The following is an 18,572-nucleotide window of genomic DNA, read 5'->3' as shown; positions in this document are numbered from 1 at the left end:
TATCAACATACATTTAGTGACTACTAGGGACAGTCGCAGTATAATTATGGTCTCTGACACTGGGGATACATTCACTCAATGTTTTTTTGTGTAAATTTACCAATTAGTAATCATTTTAGCTGGTTTTCATTTTTCCACTGGATGTGAGCCCTTTTCTCTCCATTACTTCTATTCTGCTTCTTCTCCTGCTCTCAGCCTGAACAACTGTATAACAGTAATTGTGTATAACTGGATTACAGAAATTAAATTTTCTCTGCTATGCCTTTACCATTTTTGGACTGAGACGTCTGGTGCATTAAATGTTACAACACAGGTCACACGAGAGTTCAAGGATGAAATCATCACCAGATCAAGACTAATCAATGGTAATAACTTCTAATTCCTTCACTGTTATAAACTTGGCTATAACATCTGAATCCACAAATCCTTATTTATGCTTTATTATTATCATGTGAACACTGAAATAATGATGTCAGTTAACTAAAGAAATCTTAGAGCTTAATCCACCTGTCAATCCTTGCCGAGGCCGCCTATGGCCATTCATTATATCTCAGGAAAAAAAATACTTTCCTCAGAAGAAACTGCTTTGCGCGAGAAAGTGAGGACTCCAACTGTGCAGCCAGCTTTTAAGGCTCTCATCCTGCTGACGGTGAGCAGCTGATGACCTTTGGCTTGGCAGAGAGCAGCGGGACTCATCCCTGTGGAAACGCCGTCATCTGATCACTGGGGGAGTTGTGAAAATGAGCAACATGTACTGTAAGTCCTCTTGAAAATGGCATGATGGGTCACAGTGGTGCGGAGGTCACTGACCAGAATGGCAGAAAGATTGCATCCGTAAAAATAGCTGCGAAGTTCTTTTGAAGACCCAGCTGTTCAAACTTGACATTCTCTGTCTCTATCAGTCGAGAGCAGCATACGGAGCTCAGTAGCGGTATTATCAGAATGACATGGATTGCATTATGAGGCTTTACTTTGATGTAATTATGTAAATATGACTCTTCATTTGCATGATCCACGGAGGGCCACCCCAATTTGTGACTGTATTAGAGCGCTGGTTTCCAGGGCTGTGAGCCCCGCTGACCTTCATCCGAGCCATCTAATCACAGTAGAAAGGTAGGACAGAAAACAGCTATATGCAGAATCCAATATCAGAGCTAAAAACCACCGGGTTAAAGGAATGTAATTTATTCAGGCTCTTGAGATTAATGTGCCTGTGTGAGGGAAAGACTCAGGCAGAGCGCTGCCCCTTGTCAATCTACTTCATTATAGAACATTTCTTTTCAAGAATGAACCTTAAGTCCCCAAGTCCTTAAAGGGATAGTTTGGGTGTTTTGAAGTGGTGTTGGATTAGTTACTTATCCATAGTAGGTGTATTACTTACAGTAGATGACGGTCAGCGTTGCCCCAGCATCGAGAAACAGACGAAAGCACCGACACAGGAGCAAAGCAATACAGTGCTTTGGATGGGGACGGCAGAAAATTATTTTAGCCACCTAAAAGAAAGGCTTACCAAAAAAAAAAACGATAACCTTGTAAGTGTACGCTATATTTAGAATAATTTCCAATGGCGAACTGAACTGTCTGTTTCTCGATGCTGGGTGCACACCAACCGTCGCCCAGAATCCGGGGTTTGGTTTGTTGGTTTGAAACAAAACTGTTTCACAAAGGATGCCTGGGATTATAGAATTTGGATATATCGAAACAATGTTACACTCATTAACAATTAAACCGGATCTTTCATGACATTTCCTGTATTGATATAACAAATTATTGTTCTCAAGATGTAAATTAAGTTCAAAAGTCACCTGAAGCTGACAGTAGACCGCTTGCAGTGGTGGTAGTTTTCTGTAGATCACCGTGGAAGTCCAACCTCGAACTGACACCAGAGTCCGGGGTTATCCTCACGTTTGGGGCAACCAAAGCACTTTGGGAGAGATTGTGGTTTCAGTTAAATGTTCATAAACATGTCTCAAGTCAACACAGACTTTTCCTGTATTATTACCCTTTTTTTTAATGTGCAAATTCATTTTTTAACGCCATTAATTTCTTTAACACACTAACAGCTGTTGTTGCCTGTTGGGCTTGAGTTTGCAATGTTATGATTTGAGCATATTTTTTTATGCTAAATGCAGTACCTGTGAGGGTTTCTGGAGAATATTTGTCATTGTTTTGTGTTGTTAATGGATTTCCAATAATAAATATATACATACATTTGCATAAAGCAAGCATATTTTCCCACTCCCATGTTGATAAGAGTATTAAATACTCGACAAATCTCAATTTAAGTTACATTTTGAACATATAGAAAAATGTGTGATTCATTTTCGATTAATCGCGATTAACTATTTGAATCGATTCAAAGCCCTGATTCTTATAATAATAATCATAATAACATCATACAGTTACCATGATTTAAATTACTGTAATAATAGCTGCTTAAGAGCCAGATATTTATGAATACTGGATGTACATTCGCCAGGTGGCCAGACACACAAGTCCAAATGAGTGCTAATATTGCTGTGTAACTACTCTACTGGGCGTATAAATAAGCAGCTGCTTTCTAACGAGTTTGCCATATCAACTTAAAAGGTGATAATATGTCAGTGTTGTTCCTCACAACTGAGTAAGATTGTGTGATAGGATCATCAGCTCCAGTACAGCTACCTTGTGGACAGATTATTTAGTCAACTGCTGCTTCCAAGGTCAAGAATGAACATATCTCTTGTAACACAATGTGTCACAGACGCACAGCAGTCAATACACCTTCGTTGGAAAATCCTTTTAATTAAAACAGAGCATCACAAGGCCAGCTCCTCAAATAGAGCAAAGGCAAACACAAGGCTTTGCAGAATTGTCCATTCCTATTTAAAGAATTATTTTCGCCAAAGATAAGATATAAATATTGTTTGTTTTAAATTTAATTCTGTTTCTATGGATACCGCTTTGTTGCTATGTGACGGAGTTGAAAGATGAGTTGGAGACTGTATGTGGCATGTTAAGTCATGTGATGCATGTACAGTTTATATGTACTTATGATGAAAGGGAAAAATACTGCTTTTGCCATCTATATGACAATAATAGGGATATTGTTTTTGTAGAATCAATCTTTTGTGATGAAGATCACAGTATTTATGGTTGCTATTAAGTCATTTTAGTAATATGTGATAGACTAAATGCAAATGTGTCTGCGCTTTTCTGCAAATATTCCCCTCAAATCTGATTTCTAATTATACTGAGGTCAATGGTGAGGATTAACCATTCCCTTTAGGCTGAACACTTAATGTGGCCTGTTTGTCAAAGGGCTTAGATTAACCGAATGCCCAATTAGTCAGGGTTCATTAATTCAGTGAAGCTGCCGGTTCCTGCTTTCCTCTTGTATTTTCAGCATCTTTGTTTTGTGATTATAGGCTTCACAGAATCTCAAAGGGATTAAAGAGAGAACACATAAATATGCCAAAAAGTATTTTCTCTTTCTTTCCTTCTGTTCCGCCTCTCTGTAAAGTCTACTTCAAGTGTGAGGAGTCAACGTCTGCTGTCAGTGTTAAGGGGAGATGTCAGTTTATAACTCAGCAGGTCTGTTGATCACTATGGCTTTGATTATACAGTAGCTGTGCAAAATAACAGCTCCCCTCTCAGTGCAATCTGTGCAGGCCTTCCTCTATCTGCTCGGCTGTGTGCCATTTAATCGGTTCCTTTGTTTCTTTGATGCGTTTCTGTGATAATAGTTATCATCAGCAATGTGTTACTGGTATTACAATGTGTTCTTTCTTCTGGTTGGATGGTTGGCAATTACACCCAAGGGTTTATTAATTTAAATGTATTCTTTCTTTTCAGTATTCTGACAATAATTCTTCAACCCATGATTGCAATGTTAAAATATGGGAAGTAGCAACTGGTGGTAGATGATAGTTAAAGCAACAGTAGGCAGAATGTTTTTGGCATCATTGGGCTAAAATTCCAAAATAATCTTTCAGCATATTGTAATTCAAGTGTCTCATGGCTCTGTTTTCAGGCTTTGAAAAATCTAGCTCGTGATGGGAGACTTGGGCCAATCACAGGTAAAATGAGAAAGTTTGCTCTGGCTGGTGGGCGGTGCTTGGTATTTCCTCAACTGATCTCAACATGGCTGCCGGGTCACAAACTTTCTAATTTTAAAGCTAAACAGTACACTACAAGATGTTTCTGAAAACATTTTATGTGAGAAATAAGCATTACAGTAACAGAATATTGATTCATATTTGCTCAGCGCTGTCTAGTTTGACCGTTTGATCGGAGTTCGCGAGTGATTGACAGCTGCTCAGAGACGGCAAGGCTCCAGCTCGACTCTGATTGGTTGATTTCCTCCTGTCTGTGAAATCTTGCAGATGCCATTAGGAGCACCAGAGGACACAGATGATTTTTTTCAGATTACCTGTCTCATGCACTACTGTCAGGATATAGTGACCGTTTTATGTATATTTTATTTATTTATTTTTTATCATATTTGTTCCATTCTGCTTACCACAGCTTTAATATAGTATCATTCTTATCACCATTTCTGTAACGGTTGAGCTCATGATAATCTTCCAAAATAACCATGTAATAATAAAAAAAAACAAGACTGCACTGTAAACAATTGCTGTTAATTTACAGCAGAATTTCAACAGTATTAACCTGTTATTGCTAAAAACAGCGCTTTACTGTTAATACAAAAGAAAATCTGTTAAATTACGCTCATAGGCCGTTTTTTAACTGAACTATAATGTATTCTTAAAAAACAGCACTTTACTGCTGATCAACTGTCTAAAGTATCATGAATAACAGTTTAATGCAGTATTTTTTGAATTCTGGGAAGAGCATTTCACCTGATCTGCACATGTGAGGCTGGATCCGTTCTTTTCTTCATCCATTCCCATCTTACTGATTATTGGTGAGTAGTAATTTTATTTAATTAATAAATCTGTGCAAAGTTTATCAGTGATGTTTCCAGTTAGTTTGCGTTACAGAATATGTGCATGTCATGATAGAGGGATTCAACAGCTAGCTAGAATTTCACAGATGATTGCACATTAATCGGACAACACAAGGAGCTCATTTTAATTTCTATGTATTCAAGTTAATATCTAAGTTAATGTGCTGATACATGTATTTTGCCAGTGAATTCATGTATAACGACGGTGTATACATTTTACAGTCTATGGAAGTCCCTTCAACATTTAAAGTAACATTAAGACTTCAGTGCACGTTGGTTATTGGGTGGTAATTCAGCAGAGCAGATACAAAATTGAAGGCAAGTTTATTTACTAGCTAACTAGTGTTTTTGAATGATATCTGAAAACCACATGTTCTATAGATCAGATGGTCAGAATATTCATAATTGATCAAAAAACGGTTTCTCAACCAGTAATGCACACCACTCAACACAATTCATTTCAAACATTGACTAAAAATCCATGAAGTTGACTGAGGAAAATTCTTTCTAAGTTTCAGGTGAAACAGCAGGAAGCTATTGGCGCTGGATGGTCAGCCTTGAGGGCCACTTCATATGTGAGGGGATCCAGCCCACCTTCTTGATGGGGCTTGCTGCATTATTTTCCACCTTCTACACCTGCACGCTCAAATTAATCTCAAGGTTAGATACTTTCAGTAAAACCTGTATTTTTATTGTGGCATTAATCTAAGTGATTCACACAACTTGATCTTTACACAGTACCTGAAGAAACACTATCATTTTTCAGGTGCACCGTAGGAATAAACCCTGAGAGAGGCACCAAGGATGGACAGGGCAAAGTCTTCTCAAAGAAAACTGGCAAATTCACGAGCTACAAGACAAGACTACAACGGTATATCCACATGTATCCACTCTGCTGATGGGACTCATGGACTTGAGTGGGACTTCATTTAAAATGGTGAGTTTACATTACATACATGATAAGAGGAAATGAGGGCTACACACGCTGATTTTGTATGTGAGAAGTTACAATGAAAGTTATGTTGGAACTCATATATCTCTCTCTCACACAGTCAGCGGGCTACCAAGGCTGGATTGAGAGAACTGGTGTCTTTGAGTGGGCCATAAGTCATTCGCTAACTCACTCCCCCATTATCGCCCAATACTTGGACTTCCACACTTATCCATGTGCCTTGTTAGAGCCTGAATATTCATACTTGGACATGATGTCACATGTCTGGTGGTGTTGGTGCTCATTAGTATATAGACAAATTATTTTGTATTTAATGTTAATTTTTTTTTTAAATTTGTACCACTGATATGCCTTAAGGCTCAGCAATATATTCAGTATATTCACATGTTACATGATATAAGGCAAAATATTATTTGAGAGTTTTGTTTTAACTCTATGATATAGCTCAACTCTCTGTAACTGTTCCACAAAGTAAGGTTAGTAAGATTGACAGATGTCTTCAGAAATGCTATTTCTTCTGAAATTTGGTTTGTTATCTGTGTCAGGTTTTTGTTGGCGCTGTGTTGAACTTCATATGAAAATAAAAAGTAAAATGCAATAAGATAAGCTGTAGATTTTCTTTTCTCACACATTGTACACGATTGTAAAATCAGTGAATTAGCTCTGTTCTTCACTCACATGTTGTTATGGTTTGCATTCTGTGCTTGTAGCCATATAGACAGACATTTTGGGCCTTATAGCCTTAATTATAGCCTTTTTCTTAACAAGCGCCTTTAATTGTATTTAGTGTGATTATTCCTATGTCTGTAACCTGCTAAGTCGATTCATCTAGGTAAAAAATAATGTTTATTAAAATGTATGTAAAAAATATAACCTAAATAGTGCATTGAAACAAATCAGTAAGATAATGTAAAAGAAAGGTGAAAAACAGCTATATAATGTATCCTTAAACAGTAAATTAACTGTAAAATACTGTGAAATTAATCAAAAAAACAGTATATACTGTATTTTTCATTAACAGTACAAAGCTGTAAATTTCAGCGACAGTATAATACTGTTAATTTTACAGTAGAATAATGGCAACCCTGCTTCCAGCTCTTTACTGTTATTTTACTGGGAAATTCTTAACAGTGTGTGCTGCAGAAATCTCCCTGAGATACAAGCTTTTAACTCAACAGTGACCACACATCATTATTTAGCCATTCAATTATTCTAAATTTAAACTCTAATGTGAACTCAGATCTTCGACGGTCATTAAAATGTGTTATTTCTTCCTCTTTCTATAAGGTTATTCACACCATGTGGACTCAGATTGATGCTATCACACAGTCTCTTCTGGATGTAAATTAGGTCTTGGACTCAACGTATAAGTGAGATGAAGGAACAGGAGGCCTTTGCTGTCTGCTCTCAAATCGGCAGATGGATCCCCCTCCTGTTTTTTTCAGTCTTTACTAAAAGACAATATGGACTTTAAGAAAACAGCCAACATGGCTTCATAATGAGAGAAAGACCTAAATATGACTAATTCAAGATTACTAAAATGATACATACTGAAAGTTTGTTTCAGGACCGTGCTGTTCAAAAGTTAATGAACAAACTGTTTGTTATAGCGTCACAAGTTTGGAGGTCATGCAAGTTATTTTGTCAGTCAATGAGACTTTTTCACATCTAGTTTAGTTGCTGATGGATTTACAGTTTCTAAGATTCAGATAACTTCAGGGCAGAAAAGTTGATTAAAACAAGACTAATGCTGCTTTCACATGGAATCAGGCAGACGGTACGGCAAACCGGATATCATTTCAGTGGACAAGAGAGGGCAAGCCTGGCTGTTTCCCCTGCTTCCAGTCTTTATGCTAAGCTTGGCTAACCACGTTCTGACCTAATATCAAGTGGACAAGCTGCGTTCAAACCCACTTATTTTACATTCTAGTGGTCGGCTGGGGCTGAACATTTTTATATTATATGCACAAAATGATGCACAAGATATGTAGAATATTTCTAATGGATATAACTGTGAAGCCAAATAACTCATTGTGCCTTGGGTTTGAATTTTTCACTCAGTTTAAGCACTGGAACAAGCGAATACAGAATATATGTTATAGCTGCTGCCCAGCTGTGGGTTGATGCCGGGCATTTTGAGGAAGAAGAAGAAGAAGAAGGAGGAAGATGAAAAAAGGAAGCGGAGGAACAGGTCACCATCTTGGTGAGCTTACTGCCTGGGGGAAACCACTACTTCACACTATGACTTCACACTATGACTGAGGCAATCGCCAGGGGTGCATGTGAAGGCAGATGTCAAACTAGTGTCAAAAATTCAGTTTTCTATAGACACAATTCTGAGAATATAAGTACTTCATAGACAACACAGAGAGGTCTGTAATTTATTTTTATAAAGAGTGATTGCTCCATAAGTGACAAATTGATGTTTAAAAATGCTTGATTTCCATTGACTGCAACGGTTCACATTAGGATTGAATTGGAAATACTGTCAAAAATTCTGTTTTTGAAATAAAATTCTGAACTTTACCTAACATGATCTAAAAAATTTGTCATGTATTTTCATCAACATTGGAGCTTTATTTAGCTGTGTACAGTATTGTTTACACTAAAACATTTTAATGCACTGTGGACTCAATTTTTGAAAATTCAAAAATCTGGCCTGAAGATGCAGCGTAGCAAGTTTGGTGTCAATTGAGAAAAAAATGTGGGAGGAAATAAGTTTAATAGTTTTACAGTTTTTGAGAAAAACAGAGTGATTGACTTCATAATTTGTGCCAGGTTTAATCACATGAAAATGTATGCTCACTTGGGCAGCTGAGCTGCCTGGCCCCTAATTATCATACAGTGTGGAACCACTGCGAAACAATCACTTGGGTGAGATCCAAGGTTGGAAACCAGCTGGCAACAGAATAATAATCCACAGCACTTGAATTAATAAGGAATTATCACACTCATTTCGTGCATGTGCCATCGGCCATCATAAAGCATTATGGGTCAGATCTGCCTACACTTTCAACTCAACCAGCTACAAGCTTTATACACTTTACATGTTCTGTGGACTGTTTTTTGAAATTGGACCATGCCAATTACTATAGATAGCATTCATCATTACTAGCCATTTCCCCAAAATAACTTTCAACATGATTTTTGTCTGTTTGAAGAAAACTGAAAACCCCAAAAGGATTTTAAAAGACTTTTCAAAAAGGATTCATAAGGCTGATTGCATTTTAATAAGGCAGGAATTGAGCTGTGTCATAAAACTTTTATTTTGTGTAGCCAAGAGGCAGAAAACTGGTTGGTAAATAGTTTGATTTCTGAGATGAAACCACTAATGCCACTTTCATGCTCCTCTGAGACGCGCCTGCAGCTGAGTGCTTGTGAAATGTGAGAGGAGATGAAGTCAGATCTTTACGGGCAGCACTTCATGCTGGACCACCAGAAACACTCCCTCTATGACAACAACTAGTAGATAGTGACTTGAGATAAACCATATTGTGAGCTAAAGCCTTCACCTTCAATATGATACTGCTTCTACTGAGTTGTAATCAACAAACAATGCAGTGGCAAACCAGATAGCAAATATGATTGAATCAACAGTGACATATAGTCAGGCAGAAGAATTGAATATAATGATGCCTGGCACTGAAACCAAATTGAAAGCACTTGTTATTTTTAATGTTGAATAAACGTCTGATTAGAATCAACAGTGATTCCCCTGTTACCTAAAAGGATGCCTGGGATTGAATTTTAGTTGATTTTGAGGTATTGAAACAATCCGCAACCCGCTATCACGCCAAAACATGTAATAAACCTGCCTGTCCACCAGAGGATAGCATGTCAGTGTCACGTTTTATGTGAATATTACACACGTGTATGAAGGTACAGTATGTAGCAAATGATGACTGTGTAAGATGAAGAATATGAAATGTGATAATGAAAACAATGACCATATATATCTTAATTCTTAAACTTCTTCCAGAAACTGCATACATATGACCCCTAGGGCACAAATGGAGTTGATAAACCCCAATATATGACCCGTCCTGACCACGTGAAGTGTTTTTCTCTTAGTTACGGGTCAAAGGTCAAAGGCTGGGTTTCTCACTGAAACTCAGAGAAGCGATGAAGACACCACACTTTCTTGATTTGTGACATACACCACATTCCTTTGTGGTCACAGACACACTCACCGCATGTCTGCTTCATTGCTCTCATCCACACTTGGTGACTTGGTGTTTGATATCTTATCCCTTCATTTACTGTGTAATAAGCGCATTTATATATCAACATGCGTACGCCTGTCTGTGTGATGTTTGTATACCTACATGTATCGATAACAAGGTTTATCCGTGTCGTGTAATTTATGTATCCATTTTAATTGAATTGATCAAGTTTTATTCAGTGGTTTATGTCCTGAGTGCCGGATATCTATTTGTAGCAGATGAAGCCCAGACATCAAATGTGGAAGAATTGATTATGTGAAACAAATTAACTAGTATTAATCCTGCTAAAGAAGTTTAACTGAAAGAATCAGTATAGTTGTCAGATGGGAGGAAAGTAATGTAGTTAGCAATATAATGGACATACGGAGCCATTGGTTGGAACCCTCTATGGTCTTTGTCCGACAAAAATGGCACAGCACCGTGTGGACAAAAGAGAACAGACAAGCTGGTTAAAATGAAAATAAACAGACTGCCTGCTAACATGCTTTAAGCCTTACATGCAAACTAAACTCAGGCTAAACTCAAAGCTCCATTAAGTAACATAGAACGTTTAGTTAACGTTGGCCTTCAGCCTATACTGTCTATAAAGTTATCAAATCAAAAGTGCAAATCAAGTTACGTTATTTGTTTAAGCTATTAACGTTAATTGAATTAGCTTCTAATTACTGACAAACTAACAGAGCAGCTATGCTATGCTGACGTTAGCTATGTAATGTTAGCTGTGGTTTAACAGTTAGCTATTTATTGGTAACATTACAGAGAACATCAAAGTCACGGGCAGTTCTTCTAGATTAACGTTATGTTAGTGCAATTTTCGTTTGCATAAAAATAGCAAGGCAGCTAGGCGCCATGACAGCAGACAGGACAGGACAGGAGATGATGAACTGTCCTACTATACCAGGGGTCAGCAACCTTTACTTTCAAAAGAGACATTTTAGGCACAAAAAAAAATTTAAAATCTGTGTGGAGCCACAAAACATTTGAGCATTGTGATGAAGGTAACACAGCTTATAGTCTAACTATATAGTATATAAGTCTAATGCAGCGAGGGCCAAAGAGCAAATGTACCATGCAGTATTAGGGACACATTGAGGGAAAAAAAGTCATAATATTGCGAGAAAAAAAAAAAAATGACACGTAAAATTTTTACTTTATAATTTTATGACTTTATTCTCATAATATTCCGACTTTTTTTCTCGGAAACCTATGACTTTATTCTCGTAACATGACTTTATCCTTGAAATCTCAGATTTATTTTTTTTCCTCAATATGGCCCTAATAGCCCCGTCGTACTGTCGTACCATAGACCTACAACAATGATAAATAAAAATGAAAATGTAAACAAAAAACAGTTATTCATTTCCTTTTTTATAAATCCACAGGGAGCCACTGGAGAGGAGCTAAAGAGCCGCATATGGCTCCAGAGCTGCAGGTTGCAGACCCCTGACCTAGACTGAAGCTAAGTTCCTACCCAGGCCTTGAGGCCTTATCGATAAACCTCCTTGAGTCTCAAGTGAAAATGGCAAGGAAAATGGGGCTCTAATATAATGTTAAAACTTACAATAAAACAAAATATTGCACTCAACTCAAGGACAGTGTTTCATTTGAAGATGGAGGATGGTTGTCAGTTAACGCTAGTATTACTCTGTTACGGTAACCTATTATTTACCCAGAATACACTGAAAACTTACATTAGCATATTGTAGCTTCACAGCTTAAACACTAAGAAACTATTGAGAATATAGTAGGCTAATATTACTGTGAAAACAACAAAAATCATTGACAGTGTTGGACTGAATTGTAATGTACTATATGTGCTTCTGGACAAAACAACTTGTGTAACATTCAAAAATACCAACAACCATGGCCTCAAAAATTACCATAGAGCTATTTGACCCAGTAGGTTAACAGACAGACTATTTCCCCCAAATATCTCCCGAGTGCAGGCAGGACATTTGAAGCAGCTCTCCGTAATATTGATTTACCTGAAATGAATTGCACTTACCATTATTGAGTCAGGTGCAAGTTCTGTTGGAAGCTCCCATCAGTCTCAAAGAAGGTGTCAGCACACAGCTCGAAGTGTAGATACTGTTAACAACTCCTCACTCCTGAAAGAGGAAGGAAAAGTTTCCCTTGAAAGGAAGTCTTTAAAATGTTTTTGGAGAATTTTGTTTCTCCGAAAGGACTTGAGGTCTACTCAGATATATCTAGTCTGTTCTTTTAATAGACAGTCATCAATTTGTATTCCTGAGATTAGCATAATAGTATGAAAGTATATAATTTGACCAGTTTGAGCACAATCAGCAAAGGAGACATTTGATAGTACAGCAAATTGCAGTATATTTGAGTATGTTTTTATTCGTGGCTAACCTAACAAACATATCTGTTCCCACCAAATTGCTGAGGTGTAATGGCTCAGTCAAGAAACAGGTTTGAACCCAGATGCACAACCCAGACACAGGCAGGATAGGTAAAAGTTCATGTCTTCTCATGCGACAGTCAAAGCCAGGGAAACTTATCCAACAACAGGTCAGACTGACAGTCAGGCTGGCAGAACATAAGGCTGGAAATCTAAGATGGAAGTTCAATAGACAATGTGGCAAGGAGTGAATGGAAGTGGGCTGGTATATGTACTGACAGGGCTGATGAGGGAAAGTGGAAACAGGTGAGCAGGTGACTGGGACAGATGGAGAAGTCAAAGGGCATCTGGTGGATGGACGGGGAATGGCAAGTCCAGAGAGTGAAATGCATGGGCCTGGGGGAAATGAGACAAATGTCAAACTCATGATGGCGCCGGAAAAGTCACCAAAGTCATTTGGATACATCATGTGTGAACATTTGTGCCAATCCATCGAGTATGTTGAGATATTTCACTAGATAAATGAAAACCTTTACCTGCCAGCGGTGCTAAATTACAGGATTACCAAAGTCTGCAGGCTTCATTCTCTGGAGTTCATGAATGTATAAATGCACAAAATCTGTATAAAATGTATATAATTTTTGGGATATTTTAAGTCTCAAAGTGGTGGACCGATCAACAGACTGACCAACCTTGCCATCCCCAATGGCACGCTGCTAGCTTGGTTAGAAAGAGCAAGAGCTTCTGTTTCTTTAGGAACCGCATGACCGCATAACGTGTGGCACAATGTTCACAAACTAGTCGACTACCTTGCCTGCACCCACACATACACCCACCTTTGATTAAAGGCAACAAGCTCACACCCCGCTGGTAGTTGATGAAAGTCATTCTGGGAAACGCAGGAAATTACACATAGTGAAGTCGCAATATGAGTTATGTTTAGGGGAACTCTGAGCAGCAAAAGAGAAACCAAAAAGCTCCCATAGAAGGTAGATTTATGAATCTGTGTGTGTTATTATTACTACAATAAAACATCACACTGCAGAGCTGTAAATGCAAAAAAAATCTGCCGATGCAGCAGCTTTATAAATTCCAATATTCACCGAATTTAACAAACCGATGAGATCGTTTCTATCAATATCCTCCCAATTATTCCCCTGTGAGGAGTGGACCGCAGCGAGAAGGAAGCATTATGTAAACGCAGGAACTCTGACACCGGTGCCGGTGGAGGGAAGTAAAGAACTGATCTATGGAGCAGTGTGTGTTGTTGTGTTGTTGGTGGTGGGCGGCAGCTGTATTTACCACTGGAGCCGGTTGTTTCCTCTGATTTAATGAGCGTCAAGGCCACTTCAGAGCTGAGGTCACCGTTCACCTCAGAGCAGGAGTGGGATTTCACCAGCTGGTTATAATAATAATAATAATAATAAACCATTATAGCAGTTTGTACAGCTCTCTTCTTGTTTTGTCACTGTAAAATGTAAGTGAAAGTGTGCTCCGCTGCATAAGGACATTTTACCATTTGACATTTGAATACTAATAGAGTAGAACTGAGGCTGCAATTGTGACATGTTGTGAGTTGATCTGGAGCATAGCTGATTGTCAAGTCAAGTCAGTTATTATTATGCTTTTCAAATACAGTATTATTGCTGCATTTTCAATTAATATTATTATCATGACTGTGTTTCTGTCTGTTTCTTCTGTGTGTTATAGCTGTATCCTGATGTGGCATTCCTCCAGCAAAAGGGAATGAATCACCAATATGTTATTATCGTTGATCAGAACCAACTTATCAGGATTCATATGGGTGATATCAGAAATTAAGCCCTAGTTTAATGTGTGTTATTCAATAGAAATTCTGTTTTTAAACGACACAGAGCAAAGTAATATTGTGGATTAAACTGAGCAACCTATAGCTAATGTTGATATTGCACATCACTTTATATGAAGGCCAAAGAGAGCTGCATTACTTTGGTGAGCTGATTGTAAAATGTGTTCACATTCAGTGGTTTGTCTCTCATTGACATTGAAATGTGGGCAAATAAAACCATTTGCACTTCTTGTTAATTCTAGTTTCTTGTCCTGACTTACTTGTTCCCTCACATACTGTAGCCCACAATCACAGATTTGCCTGAAAGGGCTTTCAAATCTGTTCAACATATGCAGTCCTCTATCAACACCTCTAGCCATGCCGGTCCACACTAAGACACGTTGGCTAATGTTGGTTAAAGTCATGATGTTACTAATAAAATGCACCATCATTTTTATACAGTAAGATTAGCAAACTCTTTCCTCAAACTAGTCCCCACATTTTTTTTTTTCAATGTCTTCACAAGATGAATTAAAGTGGAGGCGGGACCACTGGGATATAAGTAGGAGCTGGGAATCTGGTGTTTTGGTGTTGATTTATTTTATTAATTTATTTATTTTAATTTATTTATATTTATTTATTTTTCAAATTCTGTATTTTTAATTTATTATATCTTTTGTTATCTTTTTTTCCTTTTACATGTATTTATTTTTTTTATCATTTTGTTCTCCTCCCTTGTATTTGAATATTTGTTTTTCAATTTACAGTTACTATCTGTCATTATATGTACCTATTACTTTATTTGTTGTCGTTTAGGTTGTTGTAGTCATTTATCTTAAGGAAACAATAAAAACATGATAAAAAAAAGCCCTCACAAGTTGCACTGAATAGATCTGCCTTTAAGATTTTTGAATTTCATTACAACTTCTAAAACGCTGCAGTTGTTGAAATGCTAAAACGTCTTTAGAAAAGCTAAATAAAGCATACAGCTGTCTTGTCAAAGAAGCTTTTGTAAGCTGCTGACATGTGTTTCATTGCATTCAATTTGCAATTCTGAAGCGACTGGACTCTCCAGTTTAGTGGTAAAAATACACTGTGTTGAAGTATTCCCCATTGCTCAACAGAAGAAGCACTCCTGTTCTGTAATGTACCTCAGTTATTGTCTCTTGATTCCAGTGGAGTGCTGCTGCTCAACAGCTTCTAGTGCTTCTGAATCACGAGTTGTTGTCTCCCCCTGCAGGGCGATAGCACAGCTCACCACTTCCTTTTAGTTTCCTCTTGCTACACTAGCTGTCACTATAATACAGGCTATGATCAACAGGCAGTCGTATACTTGTACATACAGTGTTTCCATGCATGTGTGGCTCTTCATCATTCATATACAAGTCATATGGAATGATCATCAGACTGCATCCTGCATTTTCCCCTCTGAGTTGATTTCCCAAGCCGTGTTTCTCATGGCTCAAAGTGAGATTATGTTAAAAACTGTACCACTAAATGATTAAGAAAGGGGTTCTTTTATTGACAGAAAGACAGCAGATAAACAACAACACCGTTCATCTCTAAGATTGAATCGTTGCCTTTATTTGGATAATGTTTTAATTTTACTTTCCTCCATCCATGCTCCTCCTAATAATTCAATAAGACTACCTACTTTAGCATTCAGAGGGGAATTTTACACACCTGAAGCCCAGGAAACTGACTCATGTTTCTGAGAAAATTATGTGGATTTTTTCAGAAGTGTCTGCAAATGGACAATGTCATCTTTATTCCACACAACCAGGCCGTTATACTGTCCCTCTGCAGCTCAACTGGTCACTTTTATATTAAATATATTTTATTCGTCTTATAACACAATATCAAGACACCGGAGTGGTGGAATAAAAGGTTGATAAAATGAGTAATAGGGTTCAACTTTGGACATCAATATTCAAAATCTGAATTCATGTGTAGGATTTAATTTGGTTGAAACTAATGTTTTGGCCTGTTAAGCTTGATGCCCTATGTGTCAGGATGAGCTCATTCTTTTTTTCTTCTTAATAACACAAAAGCGAGCTGAATGAAATGCCAAGCTCATCATGTATTTCATTCTTGTCCGATTTCACACAGTAAATCTGTATTCGGTCCTAACTCATTACGCCATCCAGTGCTAAAGGGCGCGTGAGTCATCGTGGCATATCTGTGCGAGTGGGCTGTATGAGACGGCTCATGCAGAGAGGCCCACGTGCTGCTTTTTTTTTATCCGTGGTGATGTCATAACCAGAGACTTCCTGAACACAAGGTTCATTCACAGAGCCCTCCTCCTCCCAACACGGGGACCAAGCACCAAACAAGCTGTATCCATGGCAACTGTAGCCTCCGGGCATGCCAGTCCCCTTCTAGTTGTTATTTGTTATTAAAGGGAGGGATGGGGTTTGAAACTGTGTGTGTACTGTACACGGACATGTGTAAATAGCACATCATTTTACTGGGTTAAACTTAACATTCAGACTATTTTTCATGTTAAATGATATAAATGATAAACAAACATGTTAAGTCTCCCATTAGTCTGTCTGCTCAGGACAGGAGGGGAGACCTTGATGAGTCACTGTCTACTGTGGGTCTACTCAATTTCAATTTTCCTCTCATAATAGGGAGCATAGAGAGTAAAAAGACACCTTTGAGTTGTCTTCACTGCACACACTGACAGTACTACAGTATCTGACAACCTGAAAGGTCCCATATCGTGCTCATTTTCAGGTTCATACTTGTATTTTGGGTTTCTACTAGAAAATGTTTACATGCTTTAATGTTTAAAAAAAACTTTATTTTCCTCATACTGTCTGCTTGAATATAACTGCATTTACCCTCTGTCTGAAACGCTCCGTCTTAGTACATTTCAATTGAATTGCAACGGAATTGCAACAGAATTGTGTTGCTAGGCAACAGCTTGGGTCCATGTTTACGTCCTGTCAGCTGATGTCATTCACATTCACTGCAACAGGAAATAAACTGGAACACATTTAGAATGTTTACATTTAAAACTGTGAAATGGTCTAAATATTGTAGATTTGTGACATCACAAATGGACAGAAATCCTGACGGCTTGTTTCAAAAGCTCAGTTTCTGAGTATGTGCTATGAATATTTCTCTGTGGATTAAGCCTTTCGATACTTTCACAGTATTTATATAGAACTTAAACCTGCTTTATAATATAAAAGCAATAAAAATGTCACTTTTTACAATATAGGACCTTTAAAGGGGACATATCATGAAAAACTCACTATTTTGCTCAGTGCTTGTGCACATACATGTGGGTATCTGGAGTGCCTACCAACCCACAAACTGTGAAATAAGACAACCCAGTCAGTGTTTGTGGGCTGCCTAGATCAGAAAACATGTGATTAAAGAAGCCATTCATATATGGCTCCCCTTCCTATCTCACCATACACTATATAAGAAGTGGACGTAGTCAGCATGACGTCATCCATTGGTTTGTGGACTGAAGTTTTGAAGCATCGAGTTCTGCATTTTGGTCGTCACCATCTTGGTATTTGGCTATCGCCATGTTGTCTTTTTGCAACCAGCGGTGACATTTGAGGGTGAAGCTAAGTACAACCAAACACTTCATGTGACCAAAAAGTTATAATTAACGTTGTAAGATGAAAACATGGACAACTCCCAATCCGGACAACGCTGTGGTAGCGACCTGTCAATCACAAGGTAGCCACGCCCTAAAGCATACCCTGCTTTAAGGTTTATTTGTCTCTAAATGGGACCATAGTTTACTAAATGAACATCATGCTGTATTGAAGAAGACTTGAAACTAGGGATTGAGACTGAGGTAATTCAATCAAGTAAGAAGTAATTTTCTCATAGACTTCTTTTTGCAACCAGAGGAGTCGCCCCCTGCTGGCTATTAGAAATAATGCAAGTGTAATGCATTGGCTTCACTTTTCAGACCGAAAGGTAGCCCACTGGTCTTGACAGTAAGCTACGCTAATCGGCTGCTGGCTGTAGCTTCATATTTAGCATACAAAGTGGTATCAATCTTCGCATCTAACTCTCGACACAAAAGCAAATTTTTTAAAAAGTATTACACAACAAAACTAAGGCAAAATGTGTCAACCTATAACTTTTTAACAAACTGCTAAATAATTCTGATATTCAGATTTTAACACGTACATTTTTAACTTTAGTTGAATAACCCAATCCCAAAGTGTAGCCAGTTACCATGGTTACGAAAATCACAGACCCCCCCCCCCCCCCCCATGACATGTTCCCTTTAAATGTTCTGGGCT

The 18,572-nt window shown here is 37.9% G+C and overlaps 1 protein-coding gene across 1 annotated transcript in view; it reads right to left on the bottom strand.

Annotated features, from left to right (window-relative positions):
* The window catches only part of kcng1 (potassium voltage-gated channel, subfamily G, member 1), a 42,845-nt gene extending 30,124 nt beyond the window's left edge, over nucleotides 1-12,721 (bottom strand). The window contains exons 1-3 of the mRNA XM_037771900.1: nucleotides 12,497-12,721; nucleotides 12,132-12,234; nucleotides 1,806-1,900 (exon numbers count right to left, since the gene is read on the bottom strand). The gene's annotated coding sequence lies outside the window, so the exon portion shown is untranslated. The remainder of the gene's footprint in view (nucleotides 1-1,805; nucleotides 1,901-12,131; nucleotides 12,235-12,496) is intronic.
* Nucleotides 12,722-18,572: the final 5,851 nt, after the last annotated feature.

Source organism: Sebastes umbrosus, chromosome 6, assembly GCF_015220745.1.
Source record: "Sebastes umbrosus isolate fSebUmb1 chromosome 6, fSebUmb1.pri, whole genome shotgun sequence".
Lineage (NCBI taxonomy): Eukaryota > Metazoa > Chordata > Actinopteri > Perciformes > Sebastidae > Sebastes > Sebastes umbrosus.
Note: the sequence above shows the minus strand (reverse complement) of the source record. Positions and strands in the feature narration are given on the sequence as shown.